Source organism: Anomalospiza imberbis, chromosome 4, assembly GCF_031753505.1.
Source record: "Anomalospiza imberbis isolate Cuckoo-Finch-1a 21T00152 chromosome 4, ASM3175350v1, whole genome shotgun sequence".
Classification (NCBI taxonomy): Eukaryota; Metazoa; Chordata; class Aves; order Passeriformes; family Viduidae; genus Anomalospiza; species Anomalospiza imberbis.
Genome location: NC_089684.1, coordinates 5,284,010 through 5,305,910, shown reverse-complemented (window position 1 = coordinate 5,305,910; position 21,901 = coordinate 5,284,010). Strand labels below are relative to the sequence as shown.

Genomic DNA, 21,901 nt, shown 5'->3' with positions numbered 1-21,901 from the left:
TCTTAGTTTAGTACCCACCTCCCTTCCCCACATTTTAGGTTTATTTACAGGGAGGAAAAAGCAACCTTAGAAAAAGTTAAAATCATGTGTTATCTTACCATCTATACACTTTTTTAGTGCTATTTTTCTTAGCTGCCTCCTTAATGCTTAAATGGACCACCTTTCTTTGGAAAAGACTTGGGACCCACTTTAAAGCAAGTTCACAGAAAAATGCTGTAGCCCATCTCAGATGTCAGCTTCTATTCTGACTTTTCTCTTCTGACTCCCTGCTTTAGAACACATGCCTTTTGGACTATTACACTTTAACTTGTAATTTCTCTTTCCCATCCTTTTCTACTTTATTGTTGTCTAGCAGAGACACAATCTACCCAGTGCCCAACCATCTCGTATCCCCTCTCAGAACCTACCTGTTTCCAGTCACTTCAGCAGGGATTTTTGTTGGCTGTTGTCTTAATGCACAATCCAGATGGAACTAGAAGGATAAAGCAGTGCAGTTAGGTTCTGCAGGGTGATTCTCTGAAGCTGCAAGTACTTGGGATGCCTGGAAGGCTCTACTGGTGTGCTACAGCCGGCTATAGTTCCCAGGCTAGGAATCCCTGACATTTTTCTGTCTAATGCTTGTGGTCTTTTTAGAATTTGGACTGCATGGGTTATAATTTAACTTGATTGGTATGAAGCTACTTTCATTCCAAATACTGCTGGCTGCACCAAGCACACTATTATACTTGGGGTGTTCAGAGACAGGGTAAAGGTGACTGATAATGTCCAGTTTTTTTTGTTTGCTGTAGAGGAAATAGGTGGTGGGCAAAAGTTGAAATGAAGAGAAGGAGGAAAATCTGACAAGTGAGTATGGTACTCTAACACCTAAACAGTGTTTACTTGAGATGTAGGTTATAGGTTCATCCTTCTGAAAACTGTCCAAGAGTAACAGCACTGGAGGAATTATTATGAAGCATCTTCATGCTGAATGTTGCAATTCATAACTGTATGGATTTATTGGTTTTGAGAGATACTGTGTGTGCTGTCATAGCAGTTAAAAGATAACATTGTTTTAAATTTATTTTTTATGGCTATTTAGGATTTTCTTAGGCATAATTGAGATGTTGGTGCTTGGTTCCACCAGCAGGTAAAGATGGGATCTGTCATCTGTTGCAATCGCTGATTTTTAAGTTTCAGTGTTCTTGTCTTAACAGCACTATTTTAAATACTTCTCTTTGCTGGGCTATTACTCAGCTATGCTGTGTGTGTAGACCTAGATCCTGAAATGCAGGTACTGACCCAGTTTATTGAAACAGAGAAGTGCCCTGTGAGATGTTAAACTTGATTCTGCCTGGTGTGGTGCACTCTGGACTGCTGCGATTTTGGCATGTACTGCTAAATTTTTATTCCACCAAAACCAGGTTTATCTTTAAATGCCTCAAGGTAGTGCTTCTGGGAGCTGTGATTGCTATGGTAATCCTGCTCATACAGTAGGCTTGTGACTACACCTACACTCGGGCAACTTCAGTGGCTGCAGATATAGTTGGTGACACAGCAGTCAGTAGGAAGAGTTGCAATTGTTTTGTTTAACATGGATTTTTAAAAATTGGAACAGATTGCTTTCATCATCCAGAGCTTTTTATCTGAAAAGGAGCTGAGTGAACAATCTGTTGCCTACTCTTAAAGTTTTTACTGGGGGAGGTAGAAAGCTGTAAGCCAGCCTTGGAGGTCTACTCTTGCCTGTTAGAAAGACAGCAGTCTGTGAATGACTCAGTTTGGAGCCATGGCAAAGTGGAGCTTATGTAAAGGAGATATTGCTGCCATCAGCCTTCCTGTCTGGGTGAACAGTTCAGAAGTGAGGTAACTGTGTAGTGCTTGAGACATACAGATGCCTTCCTATAGCCATCAATGATTTGTGGCCCTTCTTTGTGGCTCAGCATAAAAACAGGGAAACACTAGCATCTTTCCTGGGGCTAGGATGAAGCATAAATTACAGAGGGCACCTTTTAAACAGGTTCAAGGCAATTTAGAAATTTGTGCTATCTTTTAAGGGTGTCTTTCTTTCTCAAAGCAGAATGTTTTTGTCATTCTGTTTTGCTACCATTTTTACTTTACTTTTGGTAAGAAAATAGGCTCTCTGTTCTCAGTAGCTGTTTTGGTTTTGGTAATGCTGAATACATTTAAGAATTTTAAGTTGTTACCAAAGAAGTTTAAAATAATCCTTTCTGAGTTGGGTAATGTAGATTTAGAGATTCTTTACTTTGCAGTAGTATAGCTTCCATAGAAAGCTGCATTTGGGCATCTCCTATTTTAACTGAAGAGTCTATTGTGTTCTGTCCTGCTTAATCTCTTAGTAATAGTTGGATGAAAAGGATGATTGCCCTCAAATGTAAAATTTCATCTTGAAAAATGCACTTTCAGCTTGACTTTTTCATACCACGAGTAGAGACTCTTCTAAAGAGCAATAACTCTTCGTATAGCATTGTAACAAAGTTTTACCAGCCTGACCTTTCAGCATGTAAAAGATTGCAGGAGCCAACAGAAACACCAAGTGAGGGACAAAATTTGGTGTTCATAGTTACAATTCCTTTTGCTTGATTAAAGGTATTTACATTGCAATTAAATAATATTTTGGTATAAATTTCATAACAGAAAGGAAAGATTCAATGATGTGTTATAATTACAGATCAAATCTCTAGAATGTGTTTAGTTACATGTTTAGAAAGCAAAGGACTCTGCTTACGTCTCCAGATTACTTCACTTTGCTAGTAGCTGCAATGTAATGTGAACAATAATAGCAGAGATAATAAGAGTACACAAGGAGGAAAATGTGTGTAAAGCATAAACCAATTTTACCTTTATGTTGTTGTCCCACTTCTTTGCCAGAATTCCTTTTGTTGTTCATTGCTTTTGAAAGACTCTGAAGCAGACACCATAATGTTTGCTTAACAGCTGGAGTGCTGTGTTTGTTGAGGTGTATCTAAAAATGGTGCAACAAGGTTCAGAGAATTTTCAACTAATAACAATAGTGACTGGTGGCCAATATTTGCTATAAGTGCATCTCTGCATAAAACTTTTCTAATGATGATGAATTAATCTTAAATTGTATCTTGAAAATGTCCCGCTAAAGAATAATAGGAGACTTTTTTGTGCATAAATACATTATAATTTTTCCATTTGTCCATCTTGATTCAATTTATCAGCTTCATTTTCTTTCTATAGAAAACCAAGTGGGACTTCCATATTTGATGCCTTCAATTCTGTAAAACATGTCCTCATAACTCACAATATAATTTGAGAACAGTGTCCTAAATTACTGTCTAATTCACAGCTGGGTTTATTATCCTCAAAATATTTTCCAGAGTGATTGTTGGCACAGAGCAAAACAAGATTAAGTGTTGTTCACAATGGGTTGCTTCAAAGTTGTTTTGATATTTTTCAGTGTGTTGTGCCTTGTTTTTAAAGCCAAGCCCTGTGGTTTAACCCCAATTAGCAAGCCAGTGTGGGCACCTGTTCACCTGAAAGGTGGAGCTGAACCACTCTGTCACCCATAAAATAAAACAGTTTGTAGGAATTCTGGATGTAGTTTAATACCCCAAAACTCTGAGCAAATAAAATTCTGGTAGGCTGAGATACCCTGTAATGTACATATTCATGCATGATCAATTTGTTTCCATGAAAATCTGGAATCAATTTATCTGACATCAAGCAGCCTGAATGAAATTCTGAATAAAATGTGGTCATGTTCAAGGACAGAAATAGCAGGTGAAGTATGATAATGAAGTAAATGCATCTTCATATATTTTGGGTAGGAAAGTGTTTTTGATTGTTTTTTCCAGCAAAACACTTAATTTAATAGATTCTCTTTAGAAGGAAACATTGAAGTTCCTTAAGAGTAATGGAAAAGAAAAAAAAATTCATAACCTGTAGTACTGAAATTTGGAATATTTTATATAATTTAGAAAATGGAAAAATATCAAAGCTCTGAGTCCAGCAAAAAGGGAAAGATCTTGGTAGCTTTTAGCAGGCTTTATCTGTGCCCAGGTGTTTGCTTGTACTCCCTGCATAACTTTAAACTTAGATAAAGATAGTGATGTAATAGTCTATGGACCAAATCCCAGGCTGCCAAGGTAATTCACCTGGCTTGCACCCTGCTTTTGACCATCCAAGAATTTCTTGTCCTGGCAAAGGAATGAGCCACAGGCCAAATCCACATTCTGATGGTAGCTCCTTATTTTACAGTCTTGACCTTCTCTCCCTGCCAAAGACCAAAATGAAGTAGTCAAGAGCTTTGCAATCTGTGCAGTAAGCACATCTCTTCTGAAAATGTTCTGTAAATACATAGCAGTTTGTGACACAATAGGAGAAAAGCTGAGGTATATTATTTTAATCTCCATAACTGGCAATTTTACCAGGAAGGTGAATTCCTTTTTATGACATTAAAGAGGTGTTCACAATAAGGGAAGCTACCTACACAAAACTCTTGAGGTGGGGAGGGTGTAGGGAAGTTATACACATCTGACAGTGGGATAACTAACATTAAAAACTTTCTATTTAGACTAGAGTGCTATTCTGAAACAGATTTTTATTCTGCTTCCAAGACAACAGAAATCCATTTGAGTATCAGTGTCTCAATTGCACCATAAAATTGAAGCATTATTCTTAATCAGGATTATAATTAGATAGATGCCAGGGAAAGGGAAGTTGCATTAATGAAGATGAGAAGAAGCTTTAAGGCCAAGGAAGTTGCTACTGCCTTTCACCTAAGTCCATGCACAGAGCATGTGCTATGGATCATATTTAGAGGCTGAAGGCCAGTCAGCAGCCAGCATTAACCAAAGGGGTGTTAGTGAAATTTACACTAAATGGTGTTGTTCGTATATTGGAGTGACTGGAGAAATAATACATTGAAAAACACACTTTGTTATCTTGTAGCAGCATGTTTCCTCATGGCATGCAAGTGAATATTTAAAATATGAAGTTTAGTAAGAATTTCCAGTAGAAAATGCAAGCTTAAAAAAAAAAAAAAAACAAAACACAACAAACTGAAAGGGCTTTTAAAAAAATTTTGTTCTTCAGGGAGTCTTTGAGTGTCAAGATAGAAAGTCTGAGAGCACTTCAGTCAGAAATAAAATAATGGCTGATGAGGACATTAATTTCAAGATGTGTCCATGGATCTGGGGTGTTCAGGATCAAGAATTTCTGCTGGAAATGTTTAGTAACTTTCCACAGGGAAAGATAGTTCCAGGACAAGACGGGGAAAAAGCTTAGTCAAGTGAGCTGCATAGGATAATTCCACTTTGTGGAAGGCACAGGTTGCTGTCCTAGGTGATGCAAAAAATTGAAGGAAGGATACTTCTCTGTCTGTCTCATCTGGTTTAGACCTCCTTTTCCTTAAAGACAGAAAGTCTGATTTATGCTTGAGCTTAGTGAGAAATTTTGAAATATAAAATACATAGACATGACCTTGAAAGTTAATTTTTGACAGCATGCCAAATTACTTTGAGGATTATAATGAAAAATTACTTCTACTGAAATCCTTTGCTGTATTGTTTTTAAGCAGGAGTTTGTCAACTTTCCAGACATTTCATATCCACCTGGCTTGCAATACTTTACTTGATAACATGTACTGAAATGTTTGTCAGGCTTATTAGGATCTTGGTTGGTTAGTTTCAAACAAATACAACTAAATATTTATAAGCTTTCTTGCTGATAAAAAGGAAATGGTGCAATATACACACCATAATACTGTAGCTGCTTTGTTGGTCATCAGTTCTTTCTGTGCTTGAAAGTGTGTGCATTTCTTGAACATGCTGTAACTCATTGCTATTCTATATTGGTGCAAATTCCTGAAAGTCAAGCAAGCATGCTTTTTAAACAGAATCCTTGGCAACAAGAAAAAAGGGGAAAAAAAATCCAAAGGGCTTGTTTTTCTAAAGATTGACAGAGGCTACAAGTTGAGAGGTGAATCAAGTAAGCTGGATAATGTCCAGAAAGTGAGATTAAGAATAAAGGAAAGAATCCTAGGCTCAGGCAGCAGAATGATAGAGTAATTTTCTAGGACTTAATAGCGTGACATCAGTGAGCCTTTTAGTTCTGTCTGCCAGTGTATTTATTTCCTTTCTAACTTAAGTTCAGTTTGTTTTACTTTTAATTCTGTCCCGAGCAAAAGCATGAGTCACCTCTTGCAAATAAATCCATGTTCCTGAACAGTGCAAGTTTTTATACATGAACTGAACGGTTTTCAAAGTCGAGAGAATGCAAAACAAACAAGTTCTTTAGAATATACTTGAGCTGCTGTTGATCACTAAATAGTTGCAGACAGATCCTTTGCTGATGCAAATGGGTATAACTTGCGGGCTGTGTTGAGCCTTTACAATACAATAAGGTACTGAGTACAGAGCTGTTACCATCCCACAATCAGGTTTTGTTGAAAAGAAGTCTTGCAAAGTTTTCTCTTGAGTCCCCATAGAACTGCTTGCAACAGGCTCCAATAAATTCTGCTGAATGAAGGAAATAGTTTTAATTTTCCTCTGCTCAGTAAGTATTTTCAGCCTGGTCAGTACTACTAGTAACTTGAAATAAGGTTCTTCATTTACTGGAGCATCCATGAAGTTCTAGAGCACCAGAACCCTAAGAAAAGCTCTGTTTTCTGTACATTTACTCCCAGGTCCAGCATGAAGAGTCAATAGCTAATATCAGCTCAGAAGAGTTGGAACAGGAGACATCCAGCTCTAGGACTGAAGACAAAACAAGATTCTTTATGCATGTGTTGGCTACTTACTGCTGTGCAGTAGAATGGTCAGAGTTAAAAAAAATTTGCTGTTGATAAAGAAGACATCATATTACAAGCGTCTGTGAAGGAGTTATATTATCAGTCTCTTTAGAAGGAATAAAAGGATGCAAAGAAAACTTTATAGTAAGTATGTTTGCTTCTATTGAAAAATCAGGTATTTAAAGTTCAATAATTTTTTTGGCTTGGCCAATATACAGAATTTTATTCTAATACATGATCATGTTTTTCCCATATGTGCATCATTTGGGATATATGGTAAGTATATTTGGAAGAGTGTCAAAATTATTGAGTGTCATAATTTATTTGTATATATTTGCTACCTCAATTTAATTTTTTTTTGCTTTCACCTACATATAAGTAATAAAAATCCGAGAGTCTTCTAATGCTAGAATATTGATTTATATATACTAATTTTATGGTTTACTATACACTATATAGTATTGGTTTCCCTGTATTTTAGTTGAAAACTAAAATGATGAGTTGAATGACACTGGAGGAAACCTTCTTGCTCCCTCACCTTTTTCTAGTGCACAGGTATTTACAGCAAGAAAATGGCAGTAGATATTTTCTTTTACTGGTGTTAACTTTTATGTTCTTAAATATTTAATTTAATTTCTTGAATGATGACTCTGAAGACATCTACATGAGGGACACTGTAAGACAAAGCATGTTAATGAGTCTTGGCATTTGTACTCAGAGCTGATCAGAAGCTGTTCTAGGCAAAGTTATCTTGGACCCAGCACTTCTGACTGAGAGAGCAGTCAACAGAAGCCCTCATTTCAGGACATAAAGAGTGTTAACAGCTTTGGCTACTTAAATTGAAGCACTATATATCTTATTCCCTCTTCTAGATTAAGTAGAGGCCTGCAGAGCTGAAAATACCATGCTTTAGGACACATTTCTAATTCTTACCTACTGTCAGACATTGAAAGGGGTATTTATTTCTCCATCCTTAGCTATCAATACAAATGGGTTACAGCAAAAATTCTAGACTCTGTTGGAGCGGATGTTAATCCTTGATTTCAAATTACTCACTATACCCTGTTCCTGGTGGAATAAGACTAACTACATTTAAAATCTAAATTTGAATACAGATGTAGACTACCCCTGTGCACCAATTCGAGTTTGCTGCAGTATTGCACAGTCTACACTATCTCTGTTTAAATGCATGCTTAATAATGCTTAAATGTATAAATAAATACATTGGCATTGCCTCTTTCAGTTCCTCATCAGAACCCTGTAAAGATTTCAGTTAAGGCTCATGGCTTCCTAACAATATTATCAGGAAATATTGTCCTGTATCACATATAAGTTAAAGGGGTGCCTGAAATTTGCTTTCATTATAAGTGGTACATTTGGTGCTTTCCTTCAATCAAACTCAGATTTGACCAAGTGAAAACACATTAAAAGGAAACTAAGTTGCCCTGGTCTCTTTGGAATGGATGGTGTGAAGTCATAGTTGAAGATGGAGGAAGGACCTCTGAAGAATATTTAGTCAAAGCTCCGTGCACAGGAAGGTCACGTAGAGCAGCTTGATATTAGCTGTGGCCAGTCTAGTCTTGAATATCTCCAAGGATGAAGACTTTATAACCTCTGAAACCTGTTCCAGTGTTTCATCACCCTAAGTAAAAACATTTTTGTTCAAACAATTTCCAGTATTCCCATCCTTTCTCTGGCTACTATTGAGAAGAGTATTGTACATGCTCCCATCAGATACTTCTCCAGGCTGAGCATTCGTAGTACTTTCAAACTATCATATGAAAAACACTGCAATCCTTTAATTATTTTGCTGTCCTTGCTCTGGTATGTCTATGTCTGTCTTGTACCCAGGGAGCCCAGACTGTACACAGTGGTCTCAGCAGTGCTGAGCCTTGGGAGAGAACTTCCTCCATCAGCCTGCTGGCTAATGCAATTCTAGATGCTGGCATGTTTTCCTGCACAGGTTGGATTCACCATAAATATTATTTCCATGAAGATCTCCAGGATTTCCACTACCATGCCACTATCCATTCAAATGCACCCCTGTGTGCCTGGATACTTGGGGTTATTCCTCCTCAGTTGAAGGATTTTTGCACATCCCTTGCATTATCAGGATTAGCCTGTTTTTCTTAGAGATTAAATAAAGTTTCAATAGCAAAATGGTTTGGATTTGAGTAGGACTATGAGAATCAGAAAAACAAATCAGGACTTTGCCAGCTCTAAATACTGCAACCTTAAATAAAAACTTGTAAGTACAGATGTAAAATGAGTTTATATAGACAGTCATGTTATCCTAATTTCACCATGTATTTCCCTAATACTTCCTAGAAAATGCAAATTTGCAAGTGAGGGCTGGCAGTTTTGTACAAAGTGCCTCTTCCAGATTTTATTTTCTAAAACTGTTTATGCAGTGCTGCAAGTGGGTGGCACTGGTGGTATGCACTGTTGGAATTTTGCCTTGACCCTGCCAAAATCCATTCAAGCAATGATCTTTGAATACTTCTTTCCAAACCACATGACGGGCTTTTGGCTTTTGCAAAGGTTATGTTTATCCAAAACCACCCTTAAAATTCAATCCAAAAAACCCCAAATATCCTGTCTAGGATATCTAAAATCAACTTTTTGTGATTGTTTTGTTTTTTTCATGCAGCTGTTGGTCGTGAACTTAGGCTGTGCTTCCCATGTGAGTGATTAGTTGTAATGTCACTGTTTCTACCCTTGGTGGCCACGTGTGTAAATGCATCTATAAAGATGTTTTTCCTTTTACTGATGCTTGATCCAGGGTAGTAATATAGTGAAAACTTTCTTTTCATAAGTGAAAGCTTTCTTGGCTGTTTTTCATTGCAAGAGCATTTCAAGCATCAAAATGAAAGTTAAGGAACTTAAAAGCCAGCTAGGTTGCTTTTGCCACAACATATATATTTGTTGTCACAACAGATTTGCAACAGAGATCTTGAGTAGTTGGGAAAGACTTAATATGGCTTCATTGCTATCAAGAAACAAGATGATTGTTGTTATCTTAGGGCCTTAAATTCATTTCAATGCATTACACATCTACAAAAGTATAAGTTTGGTTAAGCAGCAAAGCTGTGGAAAAACTTGCTGATTGATTAAAAAATGCAGTAAAATTAATAAAATACTGTACAAGCTGCAAAGAATTTGATTGTTATATTTCTCTGTCTTCTGCAGATAAACATGGTATCAAACCTCTGTGAAAGCATCTTTTTGAGACATTCTAAAGTAAAAAAATAACAATGGCTCCAAGAAAATTGAAATGTTCAAGCAGCAGTTTAGATGCAGAGGAAGGAGCTCTTGCATTTTTAACCAGTTAAGAGGTATAGTTACTTACATTATAAGTAAACAGCATGAGGCTGTCTTTGCAGCATAAGTCTTATTAGGATGATTTTTCAGAGGACTAACTTAAAGTTGCCGTGCTTTGAAATTAAGGATCTGTAACTCTGCCCCCTTATTGGATTGTGGTTGTAGGAGGGTTCTTCACAGCACAACAAGGTTGATAGTGAAAAGAGGTGGTGACAGGTTATCTTTTAACATCTCAGGGACTCTCCAGGGATGACTGAATACATTCCCCACCACACTGAGCACTAGAAAGGCTCCCTGCTCCTGGTGCTTGGCAGGTCAGTGCAGTGAGGCAGCACTTTGATACACTCTGCAGTGTGCTGAACCTTCTTTCCATTAGGCATGCTCACTTGTCCTTCAGCACAGGAACCTCAGCACATCTTCCACTCTCTTTCCAAAGGATTCTGCTTCAGTCTGTGTAGAAGATTCAAACATAATAGCTCATACAAGAAGTAAAGTACGCCAAAAGCAAAACATCCTGGTAAAATGTCAAACCCTGGAAGAAGATGCATCTGTATGTGTAGGTTGAAGTAAACAAAAAAAGACTTATATCCAACTGTGCCTTTATTATTTAGCTTGCTTGCTTCTTTCTTTTACTGAAACTGAATATCCACTGCAGTGCATTAGCTTTCCCATTCAATGTAATTTGACAGGAGGTAAGTGAACACTTGTGCCATAAGTTTTGTCCACTCTTTAAAGAAGCGTTCAAAAGTAATTTCGTAGGGATAAGTGACTTAAGTTGGTACCTTAATGGCTTCCCATTAATAAATTAGGGAATTTATTATGCAGTGAAATAAGGACCATAATGTGAATACTGAGGTGTCACAGTCAAATTCTACTTTTGCTCAGTTCCAGTTACAAAAGCAGGCTTTGTAGAAGAGTCTGTGGAAGAGTCCTGAATAATGAGTTTGTGCTGGGGAATGCCCACGGCTACCCAGCATTCGATGCACTGTCATCTCTATTTCCCATTTCACAGCTATAAGACTGCCTTTTACCTTGGCACATAAATATTTGGCAGACTTTCATTATTTATATTTATCACAGCCCTTATGTTTTTGCATAAATCATTACGATTGGTTTTTAATGTGACCTAGATAAACAGCACATTGTAAGAAATTTCAAGTTAGAATCCTGTTTCATGAATACCTGTATTCATAAACTACATGAATATAATATTGATGCTTGTCACACTCACTGCTTTCATGTTTCCAAAGACATGTTTGGAAAGGTATGCATGAGAAACCTACTGCTGAGACCTGGGGTAGCAAGTTTCCCATAGCATTCCTAGAATAACAGAGGAAGAAATATGCAAATCACTTCAAACCCAGACACTTTGGACACAGCTTACAAATTAGTCTTTTTGGCATAAATCCTAGTTCAATAGCTTGATTATTCAACTGTAGTTTTGCACTCCTGCTACAAAAGGAAGGAATTTCAAGCACGTTGTTTGTGAGCTGCTTACAAGCCCTCCCCTATGAACCCTGGACCCTTTTCTTAACTGCAGCAAAGCAGTCTGAGAACATACCACACAGCAGTGTGCTGGAATAGTTTTTAAATGTTAATGAATAATATGATTACTTTATTAGAGGACCCTTCTGTGATGTGTTTCCAGGCACTGTTCAGGAATGTATTTATGCACACAATGTTTTATTTGCTTAAGAGAACTAATAATCTTTTTTGATATCCTTTGACCTTCCTCCCCACTCCCCCTTTTCAACTTTTCAAGTTGTTGATGTAAAACTTCTGTGAAACAAAGCAGGGTAACTGGCAAAGAACAGTGTTCAAATGTCTGCTATAAGTATTTTTAAAGAGTCACGATCTATTCTGCATCCAAATGATTAAGGAGATCGTGTCTATGCAACAGCATTAATCACTCCTTCAATTATGTCCCTGAACTGCTTCCAGAGCTCTGATATCTTATTTCTTCATCTCATATTACATGTGGCAGGAATGAAAAGAGGCTGTAAAAAAGAAGTGGGCACTACTTCCTATTCTAGCTCCTGGTATACATAAAACCACAATCCTACTTATATCTAGCATTAAAAATCTGGATAACATTCTAATTGTAGAGAGAATACAACAACAGTGACAGGAATATTTCAGGCATTTTTCTTTAAGCAGGGTGTCAACTTGAAAAACTGCGCTGTAAATTAAAACTGCTCATCCAAGCAGCTGTAAATTGCATGACTAGCACTTACTCAGCAAATGACTTCCTGTGGACCTCACTGACCTTGTCAATATTGTGAGGGGCATGGCTTCAGATGGACAGAAATTGCTTTTGAATAGTTACTCTGAGAATGTACAAAAAATTAGCTCTGTAACAGGGAGGCATGAGATAACTGAAAAATACATGAGAATTTTTAAAGCATAGAAAGAACATACAAAAATTTTCTGTATATTCAGTGTTTCTGATCCACAGCATTCTTGCTTGTCTCACTGCTTTGTGTTAAAGCTATAATTTTAATAATAATTCTTTTAAAAAGAAAAAAAAACCAAAACAATCTCGGCTTGTTTGGAGGGAAGGTTATTCATTAGCTGTCATATTTATGTAAGAGCTTCCAGCTGTCAACTTAATTGGACTAACATGCAAAATAAGGCTTTCTTGGAGTTTTACTCCTGATGTAAGGTCAATTTCAAGCCAAGCTGAGTTTTTCTGAGAATCTAAATTATGTGTGTGTCATGGTTCCATTTGGCAATATTGGTGAGATCTGCTGGTCTGCACTAAATTGCTTTGTGTACTTGTTTAACTTAAAATAAATATTACCTATTGAAAAGACATTTTTTCAAGGCATGACACTCATTTTTAGCTTTAAGATCCTGGATTCTGTGAAACTGATCCTTTTATTTTTTTTTTTTTTCCCTAATAACTGTTCGTAGCCAAAAGTTTATCCAGGCAACTCAACAGACAATTAAAATAAGATTTGAACCCCTTTATTTTTAAGCTTGTAAATATTTTGTCTCCCTCCATAATTTTTAATTTTTTTTTTGCAATTCACCTCTGCACTTGTCCGCAAAGTAGACAAATTACAGAACTGTGCTGTGAACTGTCTGGCTTCTTGACAGAAGTGATTTTATTTGCAATTTGAAGGATTTGCTGTCTCTTACCTATTGTTTCCTGAATATCTGCTGTAATGGCCTTGGTAGCAGAAATTATTTAGAAGTGAAACAGTACAGCTCAGAGAAGCACTGCTTGACTCAAACAGTTTTGCTGTGTGCTTAGATATGTCCAGCCGTTGTGAGTTAGGGAAGACAGCTCAATGCTGTTGCACACCCTGAAGTGTTCTTGGACTATAGAACTTGCAAGGACTTTAGAATTTGCATTGTGGATCTTTTGCAGATTTTTTTGACATTTCAAAATGGAATCTTTCAACCAGCACTAAAACTATGGTAATATCCAGAATTTAAGGCTGTCAGGTGCTCTATAAACTCAGATACTCTCTGTGCTAAAGGACTTAAAACTTAATTCACACAACACCCAACTATCTGTAAGAGTATTTTCAGTGGAACAAGAGAGAATGGAGAAAATAGCAATGGAATAATCTGCTTAAGGAAACTGGTAAGGCCTTGGGCTTCATGGTCAGTTCACTTTCAATACAGCTGGGAAAAATCCCATGGAAGAAACTGATTTGGAAAACCAGTTCAATTCTAGGCTGTTCATTCCTGACTGCACACACAAATACAGCTGATAATATGCAGTATATTCTATCTGCAGGTGGCCATGTTTGTACTAAAAATTGAAACCTAATTTAATCTCCACCAATAGGATAGAGAAAATAATAAAAGGTTAGTAAAATAGCCAGCTCAGGCTTACACTGTAGGAGAACATCAAAGGACAGAATTTCTTATGATCTGCATACTATTTGCAACACATTTTGCCCTTATCCTTATCTGAAACAAAGCTAATAACCTGACTTCCTACTGACATTGTTTGGAAAAAAAGTATTAAATCAAAATTATTCATCACTTCTGCCTTCAATTAACGTCTTCTTAGATACAGTAACCTGTATTGAAATTTAAGTACAAAAATGTTCCACTACCTATGCTGACAATTAAAAACAATTTATCATTACCATGTAGGAATAGATTTCATAGCTAGCTTTGATGAGCAGTGCAAAAGTCTAGGTTCCAATACCAAGTGTTCCCACATTGTTAATTTTCATGCTTAGTGTTCTGATCTGTTTGCTTCTACAAATTAGCACAAGAACTCAGAAAGAAAAGCCAGGTCAAAGGCATTTTAGTAAGGCATATATCCTCATGGCAGGAAGTAAAGTAAGCTGATAGAAGAGACACTTATCTGAATCAGAAGAGAAATTCTCAGGTGCCTTGTCTGTTGCCAAAAAAACCCCAAACCTTCCAAGTGCTTTCAGCTTTCTGGTTTGGTGTTTTGTTGTTGCTGTTGTCTTGTTTGTTTGTTTGTTCTTTTCATAATTGCAATTAATCCCCCACCAGAAAATCATATGAATAGTTTGTGGGCAATCTTGGGAAAGGTTAAGGCTTGTATCAGAGGAATAATAAGCCATGCATTTTAGGTATCTCAGCACTGTCATAATGACACACCTCTGAATTTTAAAGGATGTAGTCTGTTATAAAACTGTTAAAGTGCAGTTCTGTCCATATGCTACTCCTTATGTTATTTGGAAAAAATTCTGGTAAATTCAGCAGCAGCAGCAGGTGGCTTATGAGTAGTGATTGCAATACATATACCAGATTCCATTGGTCCTGGATTTTTTTTTTTTTTTTTTTTTTTTAGCTGAATAAAATAATTCATTCTGTGTGCATTAAATGTTCAGTTATCAGTTATTTGGGATAAGACTGTGGAATTTCTTGTACTTCTAAATTTAATTCAAGAAATGGAATAGTGCCAGCCATGTGGCCCTGATTTCTGAAGCAGCTGAAGGATCAGCTACACGTTTTCTGTAATGAACTTTGGGCATCATGAGTTATTTTCAGGGTTTGTACAGATTTCTGAATAGAAACCAACCGGTTGTTTGGTATTTTGCAGAAAGTTACTGCTGACATCTAGTGGTGTTCTTTGAGAGTACTAAACCCTGACAAATAAGGCACTTTGCTGAGTAAGTGCAACTGCTGACCTGATATTTCGATGCTGCCTTTTCAAAATAATAAAATGTGACACTTTCTTTGGTAGGAGTGGGGTGGAATATGCCAATAGCACCAACTGCAGCTCTATTATTTCGAAATTATTTTACTCTCTTATACAGAAAAGGTGATTCAATGCATTTCTCCTAATTTTCTTATAATAAAAGTACATAACATAAAATATTTCTCATAGTTCCATTATTCGGTCAGTTGCTAAATAATGCAGTGCAAAAAGAAGTATTCTGGATCCATTATTTTTGTATCAATCTATTTGTATTTCAACTATTAGCCATAGTAAAGCAGTGACTAATAGTTTCAGGTCTAAAAGTCTCAAGGAATTTCAAGAAACCTATTCAGAAATTGCTTATGTATTTGGCCAGGTAGTACTATATGGGATCAAATCTGCTGTCTTTCCTACCTCTTATGGTTTCTCCAAATGAAAAGCTCTTTTTTTGTCTCAGTACTTTTAATTTAAGGTTTTGATTTGTTTGGATTTTTTTTCCCCGATACTGTTAGCACACAGAATTCAAGTCAGAGGAGATGCATAGTATCACTGTCAGTGCAGTACAGGAGATCACTTCCAAAGTAGATTCTTAGCAGTTAGAGAAACTTCCATTATGTAGTTTGGAGGATACAAATAACAGTTGTGAGATACTCTGGTTGATGCTATATACACATCCATTTATTTTCATTACACACACAGATATTAGGTATATAGATTTAAGATGCTGAATCTCAACTGAGGAAAAACTTATTTGATTTATGGTCATGTTTATGTAGATATATGACCCTGATTTTAAAGTGTTTCCCAGTGTGATCAGGAGCTGGGATGAAGAATGTAATACAACACCTAGTTTGTGTGGTGTAATTAAAAGGAAGCATTGATGTGACAACACAACCTATGTACTTTGTTTCCCCAATATGGATTATACTTTATGCTTGTCATAGCCATGCATGCTGAACTGAAGTAGGTTACTTAGATATACTGAGACTTCATTTCTCACCTCAATTCAGGATGTCCAAAACATTGGAACTATTAAGTAGGCAGATGCATGCAATGATAGAATTATAATTTTAGACTTAATCTTTGGACAGTTACTATGAAATTCCTGATGGGTTGTGTTTATTCAATTGGGTAGTATTAGGGCAAGGATGTAAGAGGCTCCTACTGCCTAACAGATGACCTTCAGAAGGTCAGCCTATGCTGTAAATGTAAACTGCCAATGATCTTTATGTGCAAGTCTTATTTTCACATATGTACATGATCAGAAACAGTATAAACATGGGATAACAACATTGTAAAGAAATTGCACTAAGGTTGAAGCAATCAAAAAAGGCAGTATTCCAAAGGGAAGGGCTCCACGGAAGCTAGAATATAATCATGGTGTTTTGGCTAAATGCATGTTCTGGGTTTACTTTCCTCATCTTCAGTAGTGACATCAAGGCACATGCAAGACACATGCAGAAACTGCTGCTTCAGAAGGCTTCTAGACAGTCCAGAAAGCGCTGCTTGTCAAGTTCCCCCTTTTTCCCCACTGTGTATTGCTTCTACAGACTGTGATGCTACAACATTAATGTAACAGTTTTTCACAGAACTTTTTAATGCTCTTCTCATCATTTCCTCTTGCTATCTGTCTCTTTACACTTGCTTTCTTCTTAAGAAGCTTCCAAATGAGTAGCCCTGCTTTATCATCCAATAAGCAGAAGACAGAATTGAAACCTTAAAAAAACCCGTAATAAACTAAATGTGTGAATAGACTTTTTTTTCAGTCTATGTTCACATCCAGAAAAATATCAGAGTGCTAGTTTTTACTTGTTTTCTATTGATCAAATGACAGGAAGCCTATAAACTTGTCTTTAAAAGACAGTTTCCAACTGTGCATAATGTCAATGGCATGATTACAACCAATAGACCAACGTATTACATGTTTGCATTTTCCTTTTTGGAGAAATACAATACAGGGCTTCTAAAATCTCCCATTTTTCTCCTAAAAATAGATTTCGTTTCCTGAAAAAGTAATGCCTTAATCTCTGTATTGCTGAGCAAACCAGCAATTCAGATACGTGTGTGGTATAACGTTTGTAAACCATAGCAATTGACAGGAGGCAATGTCTTGCTTTATGTGGCAATTTTTCTTATAATTTTTTGCCCTGAAGATATTGTAGAGAAGTTTATAACAAATTTTCTTACTAGGGGATGCTACCATTGTCAATGTATGTTCTCACTCCTGCACTTTTCCTGTGCAATATTCTCCTTGCTTTTCAATTTGTGCTGCAGGTTTGGGGTTCCTTACATTTTAGGTAGTGTTTTGTGGTCTGTGACAGTGGCCTGTGTGGATGCTTCGCAGATCCTCCTGATCTAGACTGTCTGTAAAAGCAGGAAGCAGATCCCAATGACACGGATTGTCACTTAAAGGGTTTATTTGGCTGTGTTGCTTGGCAAGATTTTCTGCAAAATGTAAAATCATCTCTTGCAGAATTTTTCCATCTCTCAGTATCTTTTTTTAAATTAACAATGATCAGAAATTGGTTGCATAACACAAGGTTTCAAATGGATATTAAAAACTAATTAGACAGATTTAAGTAGTCTCTCTGGTGACCTTCAACCGTCAGGTCATCTTGCACATTTCCTGTGTTATTAGCAGTGAGTGATAAATCCTTACTTCTGGTAAATTAGGTCAGATTTCACCCAATGTAACCTGCTGTGGAGCAAGCTGCCAGTCTTAGATGGAATTTTTCTATATGCTCTGTTCTGATCCCTGGTCTTCAGGCTTCTTATATTTCTGTGTGCCTGGGGTGGTCTCATTACTGCAGCAAGGATCCATACTTTAAGTCCATAAACTCTATGCCTCACTTTCTGTTGTTTGCATAATGCACAGCACACTGCAGGATTTCTTCTTGTCTTTACTGCCCATTTATATTATCCTCAAGCACTTCCTGATACTTTAGAAAATAGAAACCCTACAGATAACCAGTTTCCAATGTTACAGACATGCTGGTTTAGTTGTGCTAAACAGAGAGGTGACTCACACTTCCTTAACATTGTTCTGCAGTTTTACTTTCCCTAATGCAAATTAGTCTGAATGTTATGCTGTTATTCCATTAAATTCCCCACGGGGTCAAAATTACAGCCAAGTTACTGGCGCATTAGGTAATTAAATCCACTTATCAGGATGGTTAATGGAGAACAGCAGAGCTATTACCATGCAGGGGAACATATTTATATGCAAATGACTATTTGTATTTGCAAACAAATGTTTCCAAATTTATTTTGTATGCTCAAAGCAATAAGCTGTAGGCAAGAAGAAACTGACCTCAAGGAATGCATTTTGTGCAATACAGTAAAAAAATTGCAATAGTCTCTAGCTTCAAGACACTGAATCAGGCCCAGGGCTTTACAATTTGTTTTAAAAAATGTTTTCTTGAATTTCACAAATTTAATAGATGCATTTCTGTCCATAATAGTAATATTTCCACTACTTACATAAAACTTGGCATAATAATTAAATGAAATTGTAAATGTGTATCAACTGTTAAACCTAGTATTTTATTTAGCCAGTTACAGTAAGACACACTTCTCTATTTTTTGTGCCCTTGTTCTGGCTAGGAGAAGGAATTGAAAGATATTGTTCCATGTTTTATTTATAGATAAAAGTTTTCACATTCTTATTCTTAGAAAAACAACAGATGTTTAAGGTCTGCAGGTGAATTTGGTAATAATCTAACACACAGGACCTCATATTTAAATCTAGCAATATTATAGTTAAAACCTGATATTTTTGCTAGCAGTTATGATTGACCTTTCTTCTTTTTCTTCTCTGTGAGTGATTTTCTAACTCTCTCTGTTCGTCTTGCAAAGAGAGGGCTACAATGGTACTGTAGACAATGGACCTAAAAAAGCTGTTGATTGGATTCAAATAGCTGTTGTGTTCACTTGGATTCAGAATGAAAGAGAAATTTTAAACACCTGTAAAACCAAAGTTTTGTTCTAAGAACATAGAATGATGCTACTTCATCCTATACTTATTTATGAGTTCATAATTTTTGTGTTACATTTGTTACATTTAAGGTTACACAGGTCATATTTACCACTACTAAAATAAAATCTAACATGAATGAGGAAGTCAAAATTATTTGATATTTCTTCTTCAAAAAGTTTTTCCAAGTAGTTCTTCCTTAGATACCAGAATCTGGTTTTATAAGGACTGCTACAATTTCTTTGGCTATCATGCTCAGCAACCTCAAACCTGTAACTAAAATTGTATTATGTTGATTTCAGTAGTTAATATAAGGCAAAGTAAACAAAGTTCTATTGGGAGCAATGTGTGAATATCCTTGAATTCTTCACAACAAATCAGAGCATTGCCAAAATCCCACAGTTAGGTAGAATAGACAGAAGTAGGATCATCTCTGTTGAGTCCATGTAAACAAAGATATTTCCAGAAGGCTCGCCATCAATATTCACTGCATTAAAAGCATGCTCATGATTTGATTACTGCCTTATAAGAGAAGTTAGGTGTAGCAACTTGTGTATATGGCTGTTGTGATATACTTCAGAAACTTTTTAATACCTGGCAGCTCAGAGTGTCTCCTTTCATTGCACTGAAATTTGATAGGGTTTAAAATATACTTATTTTCATGAGGCAAAACAACCTGAAGAATAACTTATTGCTACTGTTTTCATAGTTTAATGAGAGACATTAGAAATAAGTGTGGACAAGACTTGTGCTTGGGCCTTTGTAAAGAAGCAATTTTGGATTAGAAGTCAGCTGTCAGCACAGCCAAATATTTACTGGGGATGAGAAATTACAAAGTGTGGACTATCTGGTTGTTTTTACAGTTATTTACTTCTGTGCATCTTACCTTCTGTGAGCTCAAAGGGAATCTGAGCATTTAGGGCTTTGAAGCCACAGGGATTCCCCAGGAAAAAAAAATCAATGAAAAAAGATACAGGATAGAGATTTCAGTAAATTGAAAGCTGAAATACACCTGTGGCTCTTTTAAATACAGGTTGCCTTCAGATTCCAGAGATTACATTGCCTTAAAATCATAGTGGGAAAATATTTCTAAAAGTGGTAGGCTTGTCCTAATGTTTGCTCTTTGTGTTGCAAGTATGGGTGTAAATCAAATGATGGAATTTCTACTTTATTATTAAAGTTTGCTGTGCTCACAGTGAAACCGCTTGGCATGGGAGCCACTGTACGTGACCTGAAATGGTATATAGATTTCTTGTTGGAAATACACTGCAAAAACATGCATGGCAATGTACCAGAAAAAGGGGGAACAACAAAAAAGGAAGGGATTCTGAAACCAGACAATTAAATACTGTGGGGAGATGCTGTTAAATAGAAACTACTGCAAATCAAAAATATTTAATATGCATGCTTAATTGAGAAATCTGGATAAGAACAAGATTTTAGGAAGGCTGTCAACTTTTGGGGAGAGTTCTTGGAGGTACAAAAATATTTCCACAACACAAGAATATCTAAGTTCTAAATTCTAGCTGCTTTACTATTTCCTTACAAAAAAAAGGCTAAAACATTTAAGAGCAATAGTTATATATACATTAATCCAGTGCCGCAAAGATGAAACATTGAGGGACCTCTTTTATAAAATGGTGGCATAATGAAGTGAAACATTTTGACCTTCTCTAACTCTGTCTAAAAGGTTAACTTAAAAGTTAGTGACTTCTCCTTTGTCTGTTTCCAGGGTCCTCTCTTTGCGATTAGAATTCCCTGGATGAAAAGTAAAGGCATTGAAATAATATGTGTGCTAGTACTGATGCATCCTTGCTGGAGCAGTGGAAGATGCAGTGAAAAGGGTTGCAAAGGCTGCCTTTGAAACTGTCACAATAAAGAGAGGAGAGGTAGTGTTTGAACAGGAATCCATCCTAGAGCTGAATTCTCAGTTCTCTAATTTGCCTCCTGGCTAGGCTAAGTAAAGCAACCTAACTGTGGTGAAATTAACTTTTGGGAATGCTCTTACAAGCCAGAATATTTCAGATACCTGTTCTGCTCAGGGAATGTGACCAATTCTGCAGTAGCAATTGATCTTTACAGTCAGTGCAACACATCAGAAAAGTGTCAAAGTTGAGCCAAAGCTGTACTTTATCTCTGCATATTCACTAGCGTTTTGAATGTTACTTCCAGGTGATGAACACTTTAGTCAGACCCATTGCTCTTGGCTGGCTACTAGATATCTTAAATCCCAAACAATGGCTGGAGTGCTCAGCTACCTGCCCAGGTCGTGTTCCCAAATTTCATTCACAAACATATTTTTTATTCCACAAGAGGAATTAAACAAAGAAATGCATGGAAATAAATTCTTCTGTCTTTGAGGTTTGGGAGGATGCTAGTGAACGTATTCTGCCTGTGAATCCCCATGTACTCTTTTCCACTTTAGTGTCAACAAAAATCTAATGTAATTTAATTTTTACAACTTGTAAATTAGCAGTATTGACTGAGCAGCCTTAGAGGAACTATTGCATCTGGAAGTCACGTGACCTTCTAGATACTTCAACAGCACAGTTAAACTTAGCCAAATTCACGTAATCACAAGACAAGAAGCATCTTCTTGTATGCCGGGTTGGTTCAGTTAGGGGTTTTAATAAATGTTAGTTAGGTTGGTTCTCTGTACCCCTATTTCCCCCTCACAATGGCCTGCTCCAAGCTGTCTACCACAGGAGCTCTGACA

At 36.6% G+C, this 21,901-nt stretch overlaps 1 protein-coding gene across 1 annotated transcript in view; it reads left to right on the top strand.

Moving 5' to 3' along the window:
- The first annotated feature begins 769 nt into the window (after positions 1–769).
- TLR3 (toll like receptor 3) overlaps positions 770–21,901 on the top strand; it is a 36,335-nt gene continuing 15,203 nt past the window's right edge. The window contains exon 1 of the mRNA XM_068186927.1: positions 770–843. The gene's annotated coding sequence lies outside the window, so the exon portion shown is untranslated. The remainder of the gene's footprint in view (positions 844–21,901) is intronic.